The sequence below is a fragment of the Triticum aestivum genome, chromosome 7A (assembly GCF_018294505.1).
Source record: "Triticum aestivum cultivar Chinese Spring chromosome 7A, IWGSC CS RefSeq v2.1, whole genome shotgun sequence".
Taxonomy (NCBI): Eukaryota; Viridiplantae; Streptophyta; class Magnoliopsida; order Poales; family Poaceae; genus Triticum; species Triticum aestivum.
The window spans coordinates 253,148,066-253,160,655 of NC_057812.1; the positions used below are offsets into that span (position 1 = coordinate 253,148,066).

At 45.1% G+C, this 12,590-nt stretch overlaps 1 long non-coding RNA gene across 1 annotated transcript; it reads left to right on the forward strand.

The window, feature by feature from the left end:
- The first annotated feature begins 10,214 nt into the window (after nucleotides 1-10,214).
- On the forward strand, nucleotides 10,215-12,253 carry LOC123151333 (uncharacterized). Its single transcript, XR_006475621.1, has 2 exons — nucleotides 10,215-10,485; nucleotides 10,579-12,253. It is a non-coding gene; the product is annotated as an uncharacterized lncRNA (long non-coding RNA).
- The last annotated feature ends 337 nt before the right edge of the window (nucleotides 12,254-12,590 follow it).

Below are 12,590 nucleotides of genomic sequence, written 5' to 3' on the forward strand. Positions count from 1 at the left end.
TGTCGGCATCTGCCACGTCCAGTTGCCGCTTTAGTTCGGCAAAATCACCAGTTCGGCTCGATTCCGGACACCCTGCTACCTACATTCAAAGGCGACATCTTAGACCTGGGATTATGATCCTCCGCATGCCGTCATTTCTTGATGACGCGCAGAGTCTCAGGGGCTACTATCTACACAGGGCGCATCTTATTCATGCGCAACTGACAAAAGTGTACATTATCTAATGTACCTCAAAACCCGTCAGTAAACTTTTGACGGCCTCATGCAATCCGCTCTCTGCGGATGAGATCCTTTCAATCACCATGCTCATCAATGCATGGTGCTCCTCTGAGATAGAAGCTCGCCCCAGCAGAATCTTTAGCTCCTCCGGCCGAGCACCAGACGATGCCGGACTTGTCCCATGACCTCTTTCGAAGGCCGGACGCAGAGAACCTCGGGGGCCACATAGCTATCTTCCGCCCCTGCCGGATTCGGAGAAACCCTCTGCGACGACACCTCAGGGTCGCCCGCCTCGCTAGGCGGCACGGCAGGGGGAGGCGTCCCGCTCTCCATCATCTCCGGAAGGAGATCCCCCGAAGACGAGCTCTGCTGAGAAGGGCTGAGGTCCGAGCTACAAGGTAAAAATTCGGTTAATCTTCTCAAATCTAAATCAAGGATTTCCCTCATCCCTCAAAAGGAAAATCTTTCTCTACTTACGGCTCGCTGGAGGGCTGATCCCCTTGAGGGTGTAGTCCGGCCGAGGAACTCCCCGGCGTCGGACCCTCTGACAAGGATTTTTCCCCCGCTTCGAGGCCATGGTTTCCGGGTCGTCAGAGGCGGCTCTCTTCTTCCCCTTAGGAGAGGAATTGTCAGTTCCTCCCTTCGGAGCAGCCTCCTTCGAGGAGGCCATAGTTTCCTTGTCCTCCCCCTTGCTTCCCTCCAAAGGCATTATCTCCAGCATCCTGACCAGCACGGGATCCGGCCTGGTTTCGGGAAGGGGAGCCGGACACCTGATCAGCTTTGCCTTCGCTATCCACTCCTGTTTAAAAGGACGGCTCTTTTAGGGGCAAGTTTATGACAATTATACGGATAGAAGGTCCGGGCACAAGGTTGCTTACTTGAGTATCCGGGCGATTGCATCTTAGGCCTACGTCCTCGGTTAAATCCGGACACATCTCTCGTGATCCGAAGAACAGTTTATACATCTCCGCGGGCGTTGCACCCATGAAATTCTGGAGAGCTCGCGGTCCCTCTGGATTAAACTCCCATAGGCGAAGGGAGCGACGTTTGCTGGGCAATATTCGGCGAATCAGCATGACCTGCATCACCTTGACCAGGCTGAGGTCTCCTTCCAAGAGATCCTTAATGCGGCCCTGTAACAAGAGCACGTCTTTGGGCAAACCCCAATCTAACCCTCTATTGACCCATGACGCTAGCCGTGGTGGGGGACCCGAGCGAAAGGCAGGAGGCGCCACCCACTTGGTGCTCCGGGGAGCGGTGATATAAAACCACTCTCGTTGCCACAAGCCTAGCTCCTCTTGAAAAGAGCCCTCGGGCCATGGAGCATCAGCATTTTTGCTTATAACAGCGCCTCCGCACTCTGCATGTCGTCCCTTGATCATCTTCGGCTCCACTTTGAAGGTCTTGAGCCATAATCCGAAGTGAGGGGTAACACGGAGGAACGCTTCACATACAACGATAAACGAGGAGATATGGAGGATGGACTCCGGAGCTAAGTCGTGAAATTCCAGCCCGTAATAAAACAGAAGTCCCCTCACAAAGGGATCCATCGGGAAGCCTAACCCCCGAAGGAAGTGAGACACAAACACTACGCTCTCATCGGGCTGGGGACTGGGGATAGCCTGCCTTTGAACAGGCAACCTGTGCGAAATTTCGGCGGTCAAGAACTTAGCCTCTCTCAACTTTAGCACGTCCTCCTCCGTGACGGAGGAGGGCATCCATCGGCCTTGAAGGTCGGAACCGGACATTGTCGAAGGTCTGAGGCGCCCGGAATCTAGAGCCTAGGGTGTTGGAACTCGAGGCGACGGGCGAACTCGTTTTGGGATTGGAGAAAAGGAGTAAGACCCTGGTCTCTTTATAAGAGGTTGAATACCAGGAGCCCTCCCCGTAACCGTTTGGGTCTCACCTTTAATCGAGAAAACATGCTAACGGGCACGATTGGGTTACCCACGTCCGTATTGATGAGAATCCCGTGAAAGGGGGGCACACGATCTCTGCTTTGACAAGATGTGCCAAGGAAACTGCCTCGTAAAACATGCTGAGGTGGAAAAGTGAAATCGATTCAAGTAAAGGACTTGGCTGAGGTGTGATGACGCACTGCGGAATACGTCAGCAGATTTGATTTGTGTTAATATTATTCTCTCTATGGCAATACGTGGAAGCTTATTTTTGCAGAGCCGGACACTACTCTTGGTGTTTACAATCTTCTATGAAGGACTTGGGGGAGGAACCCGCCTTGCAATGCCGAAGACAATTTGCGCGCCGGACTCATCGTCATTGAAGCCTGGTTCAGGGGCTACTAAGGGAGTCCTGGATTAGGGGGTGTTCGGGTAGCCAGACTATACCTTCAGCCGGACTCCTGGACTATGAAGATACAAGATTGAAGACTTCGTCCCGTGTCCGGATGGGACTTTCCTTGGCGTGGAAGGCAAGCTTGGCGATGCGGATATTCAAGATCTCCTACCATTGTAACCGACTCTATGTAACCCTAACCCTATTCGGTGTCTATATAAACCGGAGGGTTGTAGTCCGTAGGCAATCAACTCCATATACAACAATCATACCATAGGCTAGCTTCTAGGGTTTAGCCTCCTTGATCTCGTGGTAGATCTACTCTTGTACTACCCATATCATCAATATTAATCAAGCAGGACGTAGGGTTTTACCTCCATCAAGAGGGCCCGAACCTGGGTAAAACATCGTGTTCCCTGCCTCCTGTTACCATCCGGCCTAGACGCACAGTTCGGGACCCACTACCCGAGATCCGCCGGTTTTGACACCGATAGATCCCATCTCAGATTTCATGGCCTCAAGCCATTTTGCGGAACCTGGGCTCGTCATCGCTTCCTCATAGTTCGTAGGTTCGTCATGGTCAAGTAACATGACCTCCAGAACAGTATTACCATACCACTCTGGTGCGGATCTTACTCTGGTTGACCTACGAGGTTCGGTAGTAACTTGATCAGAAGTTTCATGATCATCATCATTAGCTTCCTCACCAATTGGTGTAGGAATCACTGGAACTGTTTTCTATGATGAACTATTTTCCAATAAGGGAGCAGGTACAATTACCTCATCAAGTTCTACTTTCCTCCCAGTCACTTCTTTCGAGAGAAACTCCTTCTCTAGAAAGGATCCATTCTTAGCAACGAATGTCTTGCCTTCGGATCTGTGATAGAAGGTGTACCCAACAGTCTCCTTTGGGTATCCTATGAAGACACATTTCTCCGATTTGGGTTTGAGCTTATCAGGTTGAAGATTTTTCACATAAGCATCGCAGCCCCAAACTTTAAGAAACGACAACTTGGGTTTCTTGCCAAACCACAGTTCATAAGGTGTCGTCTCAACGGATTTCGATGGTGCCCTATTTAACGTGAATGCAGTCGTCTCTAAAGCATAACCCCAAAATGATAGCGGTAAATTAGTAAGAGACATCATAGATCGCACCATATCTAATAAAGTGCGGTTACGACGTTCGGACACACCATTACGCTGTGCTGTTCCAGGTGGCGTGAGTTGCGAAACTATTCCGCATTGTTTCAAATGAATACCAAACTCATAACTCAAATATTCACCTCCACGATTAGATCGTAGAAACTTAATTTTCTTGTTACGATGACTTTCCACTTCACTCTGAAATTCTTTGAACTTTTCAAATGTTTCAGACTTGTGTTTCATCAAGTAGATATACCCATATTTGCTTCAATCATCTGAAGGTAAGAAAATAACGATACCCACCGCGAGCATCAACAGTCATCGAACCGCATACATCAGTATGTATTATTTCCAACAAGTTTGTTGCTCGCTCCATTGTTCTGGAGAACGGAGTCTTAGTCATCTTGCCCATGAAGCATGGTTCGCAAGCATGAAGTGATTCATAATCAAGTGGTTCCAAAATCCCATTTGCATGGAGTTTCTTCATGCGCTTTATACCAATATGACGTAAACGGCAGTGCCACAAATAAGTCACATTATCATTATTAAACTTATATCTGCTGGTTTCAATACTATGAATATGTGTATCAGTACTATCAAGATTTAGTAAAAATAGACCACTCATCAAGGGTGCATGACCATAAAATATATTACTCATATAAATAGAACAACCATTATTCTCTGATTTAAATGAATAACCGTCTCGCATCAAAGAAGATCTAGATATAATGTTCATGATTAACACTGACACCAAATAATAATTATTCAGGTCTAAAACTAATCCCGAAGGTAGATGTAGAGGTAGTGTGACGACGGAGATCACATCGACTTTGGAACCATTTCCCACGCGCATCATCACCTCATCCTTAGCCAATCTTCACTTAATCTGTAGCCCCTGTTTTGAGTTGCAAATATTAGCAACAGAACCAGTATCAAATACCCAGGCACTACTGCGAGCATTAGTAAGGTACACATCAATAACATGTATATCAAATATACCTTTCACTTTGCCATCCTTCTTATCTGCCAAATACTTGGGGCAGTTCCGCTTCCAGTGACCAGTCCCTTTGCAGTAGAAGCACTCAGTCTCAGGCTTAGGTCCAGACTTGAGCTTCTTCACTTGAGCAACAACTTCCTTGCTGTTCTTCTTGAAGTTCCCCTTCTTCCCTTTGCCCTTGTTCTTGAAACTGGTGGTCTTGTTGACCATCAACACTTGATGCTCCTTCTTGATTTCTACCTCCGCAACCTTTAGCATTGCGAAGAGCTCGAGAATTGTCTTATCCATCCCTTGCATATTATAGTTCATCATGAAGCTCTTGTAGCTTGGTGGCAGTGATTGAAGAACTTTGTCAATGACACTATCATCAGGAAGATTAACTCCCAGCTGAGTCAAGTGGTTGTGGTACCCAAACATTCTGAGTATATGTTCACTGACAGAACTATTCTCCTCCATTTTGCAGCTGTAGAACTTATTGGAGACTTCATATCTCCCAATCCGGGCATTTGCTTGAAATATCAACTTCAACTCCTGGAACATCTCATATGCTCCATGACGTTCAAAACATTGTTGAAGTTCCGGTTCTAAGCCATAAAGCATGGCACACTGAACTATTGAGTAGTCATCAGCTTTGCTCTGCTAGACGTTCTTAACATTGTCAGCAGCATCTGCAGCGGGCTTGTCACCCAGCGGTGCTTCCACGATGTAATTCTTCTGTGCAGCAATGAGGATAATCCTCAAGTTATGGACCCAGTCCGTGTAATTGCTACCATCATCTTTCAACTTAGCTTTCTCTAGGAACACATTAAAATTCAACGGAACAACAGCACAGGCCATTTATCTACAACAACATAGACATGCAAACTACTATCAGGTGCTAAGTTCATGATAAATTAAAGTTCAATTAATCATATTACTTAAGAACTCCCACTTAGATAGACATCCCTCTAATCATCTAAGTGATCACGTGATCCATATCAACTAAACCATGTCCGATCATCATGTGAGATGGAGTAGTTTTCAATGGTGAACATCACTATGTTGATCATATCTACTATATGATTCACGCTCGACCTTTCGGTCTCAGTGTTCGGAGGCCATATCTGCATATGCTAGGCTCGTCAAGTTTAACCTAAGTATTCTGCTTGTGCAAAACTGGCTTGCACCCGTTGTATGTGGACGTTGAGCTTATCACACCCTATCATCACGTGGTGTCTTGGCACGATGAACTGTATCAACGGTGCATACTCATGGAGAACACTTATACCTTGAAATTTAGCGAGAGATCATCTTATAATGCTACCGCATACTAAGTAGAATAAGATGCATAAAGGATAAACATCACATGCAATCAATATAAGTGATATGATATGGCCATCATCATCTTGTTCCTTTGATCTCCATCTCCAAAGCACCGTCATGATCACCATGGTCACCAGCTTGACACCTTGATCTCCATAAAAGCATCATTGTCATCTCGCCAACTATTGCTTCTATGACTATCGCTACTGCTTAGTGATAGAGTAAAGCAATTACATGGTGGTTGCATTTCATACAATAAAGCGACAACCATATGGCTCCTGCCAGTTGCCGATAACTGTGTTACAAAACATGATCATATCATACAACAATTTATATAATCACGTCTTGACCATATGACATCACAACATGCCCTGCAAAAACAAGTTAGACGTCCTCTACTTTGTTGTTGCAAGTCTTACGTGGCTTCTACGGGCTAAGCAAGAACTGTTCTTACCTACGCATCAAAAACCACAATGCGGTATAGTGATTGCTTTTTGATCTTCACAAAGAACCCTGTTCATTGAATCCGATTCAACTAAAGTTGGAGAAACTTACACCCACTAGCCACCTGTGTGCAAAGCACGTCGGTAGAACCAGTCTCGCGTAAGCGTACACATAATGTCGGTCTAAGCCGCTTCATCCAACAATACCGATGAATCAAGAATCAACTAGTGACGGCAAGCAATATATATATACCCACGCCCACAACTCCTTTGTGTTCTACTCGTGCATATAACATCTACCCATAGACCTGGCTCGGATGCCACTATTGGGGAACGCAGTATTTCAAAAAAATCCTACGATCATGCAAGATTTATCTAGGATATGCATAGCAACGAGAGGGGAGAGTATGTCTACGTAGCCTTGTAGACTGAAAGTGGAAGCATTATGAAACACGGTTGATGTAGTCGAACATCTTCGCGATCCAACCGATCAAGTACCGAACGCACGGCACCTCCACGATCTACACACATTCAGCTCGATGACGTCCCTCGTACTCTTGATCCAGTTGAGGCCGAGGGAGAGTTTCATTAGCACGACGGCGTGATGACGGTGATGATGAAGTTACCGATGCAGGGCTTCGCCTAAGCACTACAATGATATGACCGAGGTGGAATTCTTTGGAGGGGGCACCGCACACGGCTAAACAATCAACTTGTGTGTCTATGGGGTGCCCCCTCCCTCGTATATAAATGAGTGGAGGAGGGGAGGGCCGGCCCTCTGTATGGCACGCCCCAAGGGGGATTCCTACTTCTAGTTGGAGTAGGTTTCCTCCTTTCCCTAGTTGGAGTAGGAGAAGAAGGAAGAGGGAGAAGGAGAGAAGGAAAGGGGGCCCGCCCCCCTTCCCAATTCGGATTGGGCTTGGGGGGGGGGCGCCCCCACCTTGGCGTCCTCCTCCTCTCTCCCACTAAGGCCCAATAAGGCCCACTGACTCCCCGAGGGATTCCGGTAACCTCCCGGTACTCCAGAAAATGCCCGAACTCATCCGGAACCATTTCGGTGTCCAAGCATAGCCTTCCAATATATCAATCTTTATTTCTCGACCATTTTGAGACTCCTTGTCATGTCCGTGATCACATCCGGGACTCCGAACTACCTTCATTACATCAAAACACATAAACTCATAATACCGATCGTCATCGAACGTTAAGCGTGCGGACCCTACGGGTTCGAGAACTATGTAGACATGATCGAGACTCACTTTCGGTCAATAACCAATAGAGGAACCTAGATTCTCATATTGGTTCCTACATATTCTACGAAGATCTTTATCGGTCAAACCACATAACAACATACGTTGTTCCCTTTGTCATCGGTATGTTACTTGCCCGAGATTCGATCGTCAGTATCATCATACCTAGTTCAATCTCGTTACTAGCAAGTATCTTTACTAGTTCCGTAATGCATCATCCTGCAGCTAAATCATTAGTCACATTGCTTGCAAGTCTTATTGTGATGTGCATTACCGAGAGGGCCCAGAGATACCTCTCTGATACACGGAGTAACAAATCCTAATCTTGATCTATGACAACTCAATAAACACCATCGGCAACAACTGCATTGCATCTTTATAGTCACCCAGTTACGTTGTGATGTTTGATAGCATACTAAGTGTTCCTCTGGTGTTCGGGAGTTGCATAATCTCATAGTCATAGGAACATGTATAAGTTATGGAGAAAGCAATAACAATAAACTAAACGATCATATGCTAAGCTAATGGATGGGTCAAGTCAATCACATCATTCTCTAATGATGTGATCCCGTTCATCAAATGACAACTCTTGTCTATACACCACACACTAGATTTTCCTACCGATGTGTGTTGGGAAAAGTCAATTTTCCCAATAGACTGTTGGTCGGGAAAACTTCTATCTAACTGTTGGTCGGTAATATTGATGTATTGTGTCCAAATTTCGGTCGGCAATACTCGGATACTTCACGTTGGACTATCGATCGGGAAAGCTTATATCTCCATCAGACTATTGATCGGAGATAATTGCCGACCGACTGTTCGTTGCCCATTTGGGCCGGCCAGTCTTTGCGAGCGCGGGACAAAAACTTAGCGCCAAGCCTCCTTCCTAATTTTTTCATTCGGCCTTCAACAGGTGCCACGACCAAATCCAAATCCCCCAAACCTAATTCCTCTCACGCACTCCCTCCACCGCCGCCCGCTCGCTAGCAGCCCGCCCGCCGTCTCCACCATGCCGTCACCTATCTCCCTCATCCTCCTGCACCGTGATAATCCCCAAGTGAAGGGAATCATCGTAGAAATTCTCAATGGTGGAAGTGATAAGTACGGAGTGTCAAACCCACAAGGAGCTAAAGGTAAGATCAATATTCTCTCAAGTCCTATCTGCCACTGATACGACTCTACGTACACCGAACGTTTGCTTCCAACTAGAAACAAGAAATAAAACTACGTTGTGGGTATGAAGAGGATAACTTTGCATGGTATCGGAGAGATAAAACATAAAAGTAGGTGCTATTATCATAAAGTTAGAATATATTACTAAATATTATAAATAGCGACTGTGGAATAATGATGGATCGATGTGCGGAATTGTCTTAGGCAATTTTTAACAAGACCGGAGGTCGTCATTGCAATTTCATATGAGGGAGAGGCATAAGCTAACATACTTTCTCTTCTTGGATCATATGCACTTATGATTGGAACTATAGCAAGCATCCTCAACTACTAAATATCATTAGGGTAAAACCCAATCATAGCATTAAAGCATCAAGTCCCCTTTATCCCATATGCAACAACCCCCTTACTCAGGTTTATGCTTTTGTCACTCAAGCAACCCACTATAAGCGAATCATGAACGTATTGCAACACCCTACAACGGGAATCCCTCACGCTTGCGCGACATGGAGGGCACAATAGGACAACACCAAAATAAAACATACAACTCATACCAATCGAGATCATCAATCAACCCAAAGACAAAGGATATCTACTCAAAACATCATAGGATGGCAACACATCATTGGATCATAATATGTGGCATAAAGCACCATGTTCAAGTAGGGATTACAGCGGGGTGAGGGAGAGTGGACCGCGTAAAAGAGATGATGATGGTGATGATGATGATGATGTTGACGAAGACGATCACCGTGGCGATGATTCCCCTCCCGATGGCACTCTGGTGCCACCGAGAGAGAGGAGGAAAGGTTCTCCCCCTTGTGCTTCCTCCTCCATGGCCTCCCCCTGGATGGGGAGAGGTTCTCCCTCTAGTCCTTGGCCTTCATGGCGACGATGGTCCCTCTGGGATCCTCCTCCATAGCCTCCGGTGATGATGACCCTCTCCGGCAGGGTGCTTGAGAGGGCCTAGATTGATTTCTCGTGGCTACAGAGGCTTACGACGGCGGAACTTCCGATCTAGGTTAATTTTTGAAGGTTTGGGTATTTATAGGAGAGGTTGGCGTCGAGAACAAGTCAGGGGGCTCCATGGGTAGTCCACGAGGCACATGGGCACGCCCCCACCCTCATGGGGCCCACGAGACTCCCCTCCGGTAGATTTTTGTTCAAGTATTTTTTATATTTTCCAAAAAAATCTCCGTTGATTTTCATCGCATTCTGAGAACTTTTATTTCTGCACAAAAATAACACCACGGTAGTTTTGCTGAAAATAGCGTCAGTCTAGGTTAGTTCTAATCAAATCATACCAAAATCATATAAAACTATTGTAAACATGGCATGAATACTTCATAAATTAATGATACGTTGGAGACATATCACACCCCCACTGCTTAGGCCCCGAACACTACTAACACTCTGTTGGAGTTCGGGGAGAGGCCAAGGCGCGGTGGTGGACACCGCCATCCCTCTCAGATCCGGGGCTGAGAGAGGGAGGGAGGGAGGGAGGTGGGTCACCTACGAGAGAGAGCACTCACGCCCTCGCTCGTCAGTCGTCACCCAGGGGCCGCCACCGCCGCTGCCATGCCATGGGCTTCGTCCGATCTGCGCTCGCCGATTCGTTTGAAGAAGGATCTGGCCATTGACTGCTGGTGCTTCCCCTCCCCGGGCGGTGAGTGCTCTTTTCAATCTCCTCTCCCTCTCCACCCATCCCCAATCGGTGTTGCCGTTAGTTGACTTATTTGCTTTTCCCTTTTCCGTTCAGATCAGCCATGACTTGGGATAGTACTTCTATCCAGCAAGCAGCATTTTGGATGTGACCTCCAGCTCAAGCAGAGCATCAAAAATAGGGGCTCTATCTGCTAATGGGGTAGCCGGCAATGCAGTCTAAGAGCTACATCTCGTGTGATTTCTGGATATGAGAACTTGAAGAAGAACAAGCTTGATGCTATTATTGAAAAAAAATCTATGCTACATGTATTCCTTTAAGTACTGTTGCCAGAAACCTTAATTAGCTACTGTTTTTTATGAAATGGATGTGATTTATTTGTGAACTTTAGAGCTTTTGAGTTGTAATTTGTGATGTTTGAACCCTTGCCAGACTATCAAATTATGCTATGTGTGCCTGAAGGTCAATACAAGGGTATTCATCATATGAAAATTCATTACTTTATATATATAGAAAAACGTATCCGCATATCTGTGCTTTGAGACGAGGGACAACCCTGAGAACTAGCTTGAGGTTCCACAAAAAGTCCAAATAATCATACTAATGTTTCAGACTTTTACTTAAGCATTGTAGAAATCTGGAAAACATAGGACTATATTAAACTTAGTTTAGTTTTTCTGGAATGAAGATAAAGTACATATCTAACAGTCTGTATTTATACAGTCATGCTTCTATAGATTTTACAGTTTTGTTTTCTCTTTAAATTTGCTTTAGTAGTTCTATAACTTCCAGAATAGTTCATGTATCCCATATTTTCCCAGGATTCTTCTTTGCATCCCATACACTTAGACGGAGTGGGAGGCTGCCGCAGCGTTGCTGGACTCGGAGCCAAAGCCATCCGACGCCGCCAACAGGTTGCACCTATTCGCGGAAATGACCACAGCTGTGATGTCTGTATAGAAAATCAGTATTTTCTTGGTTCATATCCTATCTGAAACTTGGAATGTTAATTTTTAGGCACAACTTAACTTTCACTGTAGCCTGCATATTCTTCTACTCACAAACAGGGCAAAACATGCACCATAGAATGCTGGGAGAACATAGATTTATTTTGCTCTTCGTACTTTTATTAGATAAGCCACATTGCAAAGAGAATATGGATTTATGTTGATCTTCCTACTATTATTAGATAGGCCACATTCTTTTTGTTTCATTCATGCCTTTGTTGCTAACAGTATGGTTGTGTAAATTCAACATTGATGTTTAATTTTACATGATTTACACAAAACTTGTATTCATATTACATGAGATGTTGCATGTGCTAACAGTCTGATGCCTTCAGAATTGGCTCTCAAAACTTTCAACCATGATTAGAGCTAGCATACAGTTTGCAGTTTTTAGGGTCTACCTCGGCTTCTGGGCAAGATATTGTTTAATTTTAGGTAAGCTCTAATTTGTAAAGCATTATTGCAGCTTTTAGAAACTTTGAATCTCAGATTTATTGAGATATCAAAATCCCAGTTTGAGATTCATCGAGATAAGGAGATCTAATTCGACCATGTAATTTGAATCTTACTCCAATGAGTATTGTTGATTGTCGTTTTTAACAATATTACTCAACTTATGGTCACTTCCCTTTGTTTAGTTCAGCGCCATTATTTTCTCTTATTCTTTTTGGTAAAAAGAAATCTCTCACTATCAAATGTATTATGTAATCCTTTTCTGCTCAGCGGTAGTAAATTTCATAGAGGTTATGTAATATATAATGTCATTATTGCTGTAGAAGTTGCAGAAGTGTAATGCTGACTCTACTCGAATGATTATTATCCCTACATGCATAACATATTATAAAGAGATCTTCCTACGTGGCCCTTTTTTAGGGATGCATGCTGACGTGTGCACATCGTTTCTAGGTTGTCTTGGTGCATCTTTTATCCTGCTTCAGCTGGTTAGCCTAAATCCTCTTTTCTCCTATTTCAGTTGATTAGCAACCAGTATTGTTTAGGAATTTTGAGTGGCACACATCCTGGTTTGGCGAGCCGATGATCGGACATCATTTGTCAAGGTCTGTGCACATTGAAAACTCTTGCTGTGGATAGGAATGATGT